Consider the following 9,698-nt stretch of genomic DNA (forward strand, 5'->3'; position numbering starts at 1 on the left):
TTTCTCTAAATCAGGTATTTTTCCCTAAGTTGCCTCACAATTGAAAGATAGGATAGTGCATGGTTCTCATAGATGTTTTACTTCCACTTCCATCACTTGTTACAGCCATAATGCCTACGTATGCCATGATGCCTAAAATGTGCATGATACATTAAAAATAATCAATTAGATAGCAGGTGCCCCAGAGCGCTTGCATGGTCATCCATTGTCATCCATGTTACCATCTATTAATTTAGACTATTTATATATGTACGTTTGTTGCAATTATTGTCATCCATGTTACCATCTATTAATTTAGACTATTTATATATGTACGTTTGTTGCAATTATAGTTATGCTATTTTATGTATGGTGCAATCTACGCAAACATGGCCCCATCCATAGGTAGTCGTCTTCAATGGAGACGCTTCTTTGTAAAAAGTTGTACGAACTCACGCGGTTTTGGATAGGCCATTTTCTATGTTTTCGCTCTTCTTCTTCTCCAAATCTTTATTTTCTTCTCGCATAGCATTCTTTCCCTCTATTTGCGACCGTGGTTCTGTCTCTTCTCTGTATTAAGGATAATTTGGATCCTTTGAAATGGCTTCCAATTTTGAGCAGCCTGAGCTCGAAGACACTATTGAGCAGCTTGAACTGCAAGACGCTTTTGAGTAGCGTGAACCTTCTTCAAGGCCCAGGAAAAATGGGAACATTTTAATGGAGATCCCTAAATTGTTGCACGAATGGTGTCTATCCATTCTAAACATCTTGGTATAGATCTGCCTCATTCCATTCCACAGGTTTATGCGATCTATTGAACTCAGTCGGCAAACGCTACATGAGGCTGATTGCCAAAACATATTTGACCAGTTCCCACCATTCTTCGAGTTTGCGTCCACGGAGCTCTAGCTGATTTTCATTAACCATCGTGGAAGTGATACGAAATACACATTCACCAAAAAAATTGAGGAAACCCTTGATAGCAAGGGATTTTGCGATTTCCTTGATGTAGGTGCAATTCGGCCCGGCGATGTGATACAGAGAGAAATACAAGCAGCAATGAACAGTGCCTCTCTTCACATTGCCATTTTCTCTCCCAGCTATGCCCAATCCTCATGGTTTTTGGATGAGCTTGCTTACATGCTCAAAATCAGAGACCCTGCTACAATCGTTACCATTTTCTATCATGTTGATCCCTCTGACCTCAGATATATTGATCAAGGAGAAGGAATATATGCAGATGCGTTCTCACAACATGCAAAGAAAGGTAGATACACCAAGGAAAGGCTCGATCAGTGGAAAGTGGCACTACACAAAATTTCATCCCTTTCTGACTTACAGGTTAACAATAATAAGTATGTATTGTTTCTCTTTCTCCTCGATAGTCAAGTTCTGTATTCCATATATGTTGAGAAAAGTGATGTATGAGGAACTAATAATTTTTTGTATTCTATATATTCTTTAATATTTATCTGCTCATGCAAGAGGAACTGAAAAAATTGTATTAGTTTGCATTGTTTATCATAGAGTGAATATCTGCATAGGAGGAGTTTGTAGCATTGGAGAACACACAATATATTCATTTTAAATGATTGTAATGTAATTTGAATTAGTGCGTGGAAATAATTTTTTTTTGTGTGCTGTATTATGCTCTCTATTCTTTACCGGTTTTCAGATTCTACAATATATAGGTTCTACTTAATTTGTGTTGTGTATTTTGTTTTGATTTTTATTTTTGCCAATAATGTTTACGGACGAGGCCGAAGTTTTGAAGAACATTGTGAATAGAGCATTGGGATTAATGAAAATAGATCCCATACATGTAGCCGAATATCCACTTGGTTTGGATGAACTAGTACAAGGCTTCATCGAATCAGTCACAAGTGAAGAAGACAGTTAAAAACTCACGGGGATCGTGGCCATGGGTGGCATTGGGAAATCCACTTTGGCCAAAGAGCTCTTCAACGGAAACTTTTGCTCATTTCAGAAATGCGGTTTTGTTCTCGACGTGCGGGATGTGGCATCCAGAAATGCTCTGCTTGAGAAGCAGAAAAAGCTTCTTATAGACCTTGGTGTTGAAAATTTGTCATTAGACGGTGTCGACGAAGGCAAAGTGGTACTCACAAATCGTTTGAGCTCTGTTCGGGCCCTCATTGTTTTGGATGACGTGGATCACATCGATCAGTTGTATGCTCTTTTGCCAAATAAACACAACCTCGGATCCCAAAGTATGGTAATTGTGACGTTCCGAAAAAGGGATGTTCTCAAATCGATGGGTATCTCAAACATTTACGAAGTGCCAAGACTTGAGAGCTCAGTAGCGAAGAATTTATTCTGCAGGCATGCTTTCCAGAAGTCTTCTCCACCCACCAGATTTAACACTCTAATTGACAAATTCGTCCAGGTTTGTGATGGTCTGCCTTTATCTCTGAAGGTATTAGGGGGACAGCTACATGGTGAGGATTCCATTGCTTACTGGGAATCCCAATTAGATAAAATCTCAAGAATATTGCCTAGCGACATCACAAAAAGGCTACAGGTTAGCTATGATGCTCTGGATAAAGAAGATAGAGAGATGTTCTTGGATGCGGCTTGTTTTCTCATCTGCAAATGCAAAAGCACAGCTATAGCACTGTGGGATGGATCGGGTTGGAGTGGCCTGCATAGTTTACAAACACTTGTAAATAAGTGTCTTGTGAAGCTGGTTTTCGAGAAACATAACACCTTCAATGAGAAGAAGATACAGATGCACGATCATCTATGGGACATGGGAAGAGAGATGGCAAGTGAGCACTCATCATATCGGCTTTGGCATCCATAGCAGATTGATAATATACTGCATTTCCAAGTAAATGTATTACTGGCTCCCCTTTAATTATTTCTTAGTGAAATCCTAAAAATAATATTTTGTTGTTTTGTCTGCCTCTGCTTGCGGCAGAGTTGACTGAAATATCTTGTATTCTCGTATTTTTCATTCAGAAAGAAATACAAATCAGAGGGATACAACCTCTAGCTACTTTTGTGGCCTTCAAAGAGTACGCTCATCAGCTAATGCGAACCTCAAGAAAACTAAATACACTTCATGTGCAAAGAAATGAGTTCACGTAAGAGTTTGCATATTTATCAGAGCATCTTGTTTGGCTTCGCTGGCATACCCATTCATTAAGAAATCTTCCATCTTGGCTTCCATTAAGACATTTAAGTGTTTTAGAGCTTGATGATGTGATGACGGGACTGCTCTGCTACCACTGACAAAGGTATGCTCTAATACCACTGATGACGGGCTACATCACCCATACCAACTCACAACCAAAAATGCAACAATATGGAGATAGAGAGATGACAAAAATTCTTCATAAAGCATCCATTAATACTTGAAATCCATTAGAAGATATTACACTTGAAGATCTTACAACGCAAGAACTTCTATTTCTTGGGCTTCCTTACAAGAGTTTACATACAAAGAGCTTCTACTTGAAGAGCTTCTATTTCTCCAACTCGATTACAAATGATAATAAGCCTTGCTTAAATAGGCACTTCTAACCCAAGACATTACAAACACAACCAATGTGGGATAAAAGGTAAATACAACTACCTTTAAAAAAATATTAAATTCCCACCCAAATACAACTAAGCACCCAACAAATATTAAATACATGATTTAAGGATCTTTCCACAAACTTTTAAGATGCCACCTACACACCTCGATTAATGGAATGACAACTATTTTTATTATTTTCTATTTATGCCACTCATGCACCTTGAAAATAGAAATTCCTCTTTTCTCCATTTTTCCTATTTTTCTATTTTTTATTATTTTCCTTCCATTTTCGTCACTTTCTCTCTCCTCAATTTTTTGTTTTGTTTTTTTTTCTAATAATTTAATTTTCCCATGCAAGATGCTCCTACATCAGACTCCCTTGGTAAATAGAAAAGTGTGTCCCACACTTTGATGTCAAAAGAAAGATATTGAACCATCTTCATCTTCACCACAAGCTTCCACCTCAATAAGGACAAGAAAATCAACATACAAGTCTTCCACATTTTTTTTTTTTTTGCTGATGCATGATGCTCCAGCATCCGACTCCCATGGTAGGAAAAATTTTGTGAATATGGATCCACAAAATGAAGTAGCCACTGTTGACAAATTTTTTCCTTTTCCTCCAACACATAGCTGAAACAAGTATTCGGTGCCGATATATTTCCTTCTTTCTTCTTTTCCAACACCTAGCTAGAACAAGTGTTTGTTGCTGAAAATACTCCTTTGCAATGAACTTTGTCCAAGTATAAATCTCATCCTCTTTCAATCTTGTTGAATTAGTCACACATGTAATAAGCCCAGCAACACCATACCAATCTTCCTTTGCATACCACACACACTAACAAGATCCTCATGCAAACCATCATCAATATTTTTCAAACTCATATCAAAGACAACATCCCATGATTCATAAGAATTTACCTCATTGACATAGTCATCTTTGCTTGCCTCTTTCATGTCGTCAACAATGGCTTTAATACCTTCACTTGCTTGATCTCAAACTAAGGCACTATATGTTTCCTCCATTGCTGCAATCTTCAAATCTTCTTGATCTATTTCAGGTTCGCAAATCTTGTCATCTTGATGCTCTTCCTCTTCTCATTCACCTTCTTCAACTTTAGGTTCGCAAATAATTGCCTCTACATCCTCTTGCTCTTCTACTGGATCATCTTTCTTTTCCACATCCAAGGAATTATCAACATCTCTTTTTTGGTGACATGCTCTTCGTTTCCGCAACTCAGCTTCTAATTCATTCACTTGCTTCTGCATCGGCTTCCAACCTTAATAGGACGTCTTCAAAATCTTAAAATGCTTTCCCTTTTTTTAGTGGTAGCAGTTTGCCAGAAGAGTTCTATGGCCTGCATTCGCTGAAGTATTTATATTTATACTGTCCAAAGTTATCTTCACTACCAGCTGGTTTTGGCAATTTAAAAGATTTGAAGTATTTAATGTTATCTTGCCCACAGTTGAGCACTTTGCCAGATTCTTTCCAGCAGCTGATAAAGATGAAACATCTGCGATTATCCAAATGTGAAACGCTCTCCTCACTGCCTAATGGCTTTGGGAATTTAGTAAGATTGAAGTATTTAAGTCTAACATTTTGCGAGTAGTTGAGCACTTTACCAAATTCTTTCAAGAAGTTGACACACTTAGAAGATCTAGAGATTCCATTCTCCTCAACTACTAATGGTTTGTCCTCGCTACCTATTGGTTTTGGTAATTTAAATAGATTGAAGCGCATAAGTCTAATTTGGTGTAGCCAGTTGAGCACGTTGTTGGACTCTTTTGGGCAGCTGATACACCTAGGATATCTAGATTTATCAAGTTGTGAAATGTTATCCTTAATGCCTAAGGGTTTCGACAATTTAAACAGATTGAAGCACATAAATCTGGGACTGTGCAAGTAGTTGAGAACTTTGCCAGATTCATTCAAGAGGCTGATATAGCTGGAGCATCTAAATTTACAAGGTTGTGCCAAGCTTAAACTAAACTTAGATGTATTTGAAGGCATCAAAAAGCTCAAGTACTTCGGATTCAACGGTTGTGAAGAATTAGAAGATTTGCCTAATCAAATTAAGAATCAGGCATCGTTGACAAAATTAGATCTAACGGGTTGCATTAAGTTGAGAATCTCACCAAGTAACATTGGTCAACTTGTCAACTTATGGTCGCTCAAAATTGAGAGCCGGGTGATGAAAGGCTTGCAGACTTCTCTTGTTCACTTTCCCTCGTTCAAAAAGATTGAAATTGTAAGTTCTGAAGGTACAATGGAATTTGGTACTGAGGAAGAAGACTACAAACTAGTCTCCGTGCTATCAATTTCCAGTGACTGTTAGCCCAACCTCCAAAATTTGGAGGTCGGGGACAATAGCATCGTTCAAAAAGACAAGTTTCCTAAAAATCACCATTTAATCGAGATAGAGAGACTGCTAGTGACCCTGTAAACGCTGTCAATATACCATTACGAAGTGCTAAAGAACATCAGCTATCTTAGTGGTTTCGTATGCCTTGAGAAGCTGCTAATACAATATTGTCCACAGTTTGAAGAGCTATCAAGCTTTGCTGATTTGGCTTCGCTGGAATACTTTAGACTGATAGAATGCCCGAAAGTTAAGAAAGTAGAAGGCCTGCAACACTGCAATTTATTGAAGCATCTATGTCTTCGACAGACCCACTGGAAGGATTTCGTTATACAAATTTTGGAGAAAGTTGAAGGATTGGAAGTGGTGGAGTTCGTATGTGACACCATATCAGCTCTCAAGTCTTGTATTCAATCTATAAATATCAATGTAATGAAAACTTTCACAAATTCAGAGTTTTCCAAATTTATATAAATGTTCATGTTAATTACTTGAAAAAATTACTATTTGCAGGAAAGGCCGAGAGAAATATTTATACAAGGTAGCGTTAGCTGTGTCGTGGAGCCCATTCTGAACTCTTTGGAGTTTCCTGATCTTATGGTCAGGAAGGCCCAGCCGCTGGGCTATGTACGCAAGACTAATTATTTTTGCTATAGGGAGGGAAAGGAGCTAAACAGGGAGGAGAGGAAAGTGGTACAAATATACTTGCACCTTGAAAATGGTGGAGATATAGTGGTCGTCACACTGGAAGGAATCAGGATAGAGAAGGAGGTGCTAGTTGAGGGAAGCAGAAAAAGAGTCATGGAGGCTTTTAAGAAATTATTAGCACTTCTAGAATAGTTTACTCTATCTAATGTGCTGATCAGTCTGGCTTCAGGCTAATAATGTACAGGGTAAGCCTCAATTGGAATTAGCGAGAAGGGTAGTTAGGGTAGATTAAATGGAGTTTGTTTTAAATTTTTTTTTTGATAGATTGAACAATATATATATATATATATATATATATATAACGTTTTATAGTGAGAGATGGATGCTTTTAATGCTTTATTAAGCGCACAATTATTTACTTTATTGAAAATTGAATTACTTTATTAACTTATATTATACTTTCATGATTTTGATTGTAGACTTTTTTTTTCAGATTCTATTTTTCTTATCTATTTGGATGCTTCTTATATTTTTTTCTAGTAGTTTTTCTTCACAAGAGATACAATGCGTTGAAGTTCTTGCCTGAAGTTAGATGAGGAAAAGTAGAGATATATCATAACCAAGTATAATAGGTCTTGGGTTTGAGAAAATAGAGTAGACCAATAGCAAGGAAAATATAGGGCTTGACATGGAGAAAATAGAGCAAGTCAATAGCAGGGAAAATATATATCCCAAGAAATGAAGCAAGACAAAAATCCAACTATAGATTTGTGAAAGTATGGAAAGATTTTTATTAGTAAGATCTTGTCTAGGTATAAATAGCATTGGGTATAAAGTCCTAAATAAATTTTGGAACATTGGTCATTCATCTAAGAAAAATAGAATATGTAAGAGGCCACTAGTTGAGTGGTTAACTTAGATTTTCAATTCAATCCTCAACTACCTTAGGCTTTTCGACAAATATTATGGACCCTTTAAGAGATGGGAATCATACAACTTTCTATTATAGTGGCTCATCTTTGTGAGAAGACAATTTACATAGAATTAATTGTACAAAACCATAACTTGTGATAAATAGGAAATACTTCACAATGGACAACTAGTGATGCAATTATCTAGAAATGGAATATGAATAGTAAACTTCCACACTAGTTGGTATTTTGTATCCAAAATAAGACAGCTTGTTTCGTCATATTATGTTTCCATTGTAGTCTACACAGGGTCAATTAAAATTAGTTAATATTGATTGAAATTAAGAATAAATCTAAATAATATCCATTCAATTGAGCCCAATCTAAATAAATCATTTTCAAGTTATAGTCTCTACACCAAGGCCCAGTTTTACTATCATAAATGAGAAACAAAACTTGTGACATTGCTTAGGGCATCCAATATCTTTCCCAAGACAATTTCAAATTACACAAAATGAATTTATCAAGTTGTAACCATATACAAATATAGTTTCATAATATATAATCCTTTAATTATTTCAATGTATAAATCATTATGAGAGAACAAATCATTCTATGCAACTCCATTGGAGGTATACAAAAACTTCTTTTTGCTAAACTATCCACAGCTTTCCCAAATCTGCATACAATTGACTCAAACCAAAAGGGAATAAAAGTGGATTCACATATCTTTCCAATGAATCTATTTTGGTTCTCAAACTTGTCCAAATGCTTCCATACCAAACCCTTCAATATGATGAGATTCTCAAATCTACAAACAACCACTTTCACCAAAATACTCATAACTTATTCATTTGTCCACATAATCATTCAAAAAAAAAAACTAAAATGAAGCGTATTCATCTTAATTTAAACAATAAACACTTTGTATGATATTTCTAGGCTGTAGTGGTCCATACACAACCTAGACTCAACATAAATATAGTTAACACCAATCAAAACAACACATTTTTAAGACGTTGATTGATTCAAAATGATCTTCCTCTTTCCATTCATTGTTTGGAACACACATACAATGATTTTATGCTAGTTGGGGTACTTTATATCTTCCCAACCACCCTTTGAACCAATAACCCTACCCTTTACAACATAATTGCACCTTTTACAATGTTTTATGCATTTAGTGCAATTTTGCATTACAATTTTTTTATGTCAATGTGACAAATTTGAAAATTTAACTCCAAAATTAATAAATATTTGCATGGACATTTGATTACCCTAAAATAAATTTTAATAGCTATTTTACATCCATTTTACCATTTATTAGTCATTCTTTCATATTCTAACCTTCTTGACCAAATTAGGACCTTAACAAGACAATATTATCAATGTCATACAAATGGCTTCACATAGCCTTACTTATGATTCAAATAGACTCCTAATACATTGAAAACACTATAAAATTCATAATACAAATTCTATCCTCTTGTAACCTCCTAGTATTCCTTTCTACTTAGGTGCTCCTACACCAAATAATTTACAATTGAAATAAATATATCTAGGAGTTGGCCTATGTCGTAAATTTTTTTTTTTCCTTTTGAAGATCAAGTAAATAATTTTCCTTAAACTCAACAACAAAAAAAATCATATCTATATCTTGTTGGAATTGTAGAATAGGCTAGGTGACTGAGAGTTGGGGTGAATCCCAACATTAGGTCACAGAGGCAAACATTAGTTACATAGCATTCCCAACATTTTATTGTTCTTTGGGAATCATGTAATATAAATTGTTTTATTAAATTGAAATTTTTAGTTTTTAAATTGATTGGCTACCACTATTTTTCCATTGTCTTCAGTTTTTCTTTATTCAAATATCTGTTCCAATATTTTGACAAAAATGTTGGGGAATTCATAGGCACTTCGTGGTTGCAGGGAACCAAAGTTACATTTTTCGAAGGTCTAACTACTTGATGTTACCATGACTTGGCATTTGCAATTCACCATTTCCTTTCATGCCAAGTAGCAGAAGAAATTTTTCTATGCTATGTATGCATGTAATTGTCGACTTTGGCCCATTGTAATTTTGATATTATTTGTTAGTGGCATATCCATGGGTAAAAGTACAAAGTTGTGTCACCTTTTAGGCTGACTAATAAAAACAACTGAATTTGAGTATTTCTATCTAAAAATTAATTTTTTCAAAGATATGATATAGAGACATTTCAATAACTCTTACTATTTTTTTATGATATATTTTTA

The sequence above is a fragment of the Cupressus sempervirens genome, chromosome 7, assembly GCF_028749045.1.
Source record: "Cupressus sempervirens isolate cs-2001-9-10 chromosome 7, ASM2874904v1, whole genome shotgun sequence".
Lineage (NCBI taxonomy): Eukaryota > Viridiplantae > Streptophyta > Pinopsida > Cupressales > Cupressaceae > Cupressus > Cupressus sempervirens.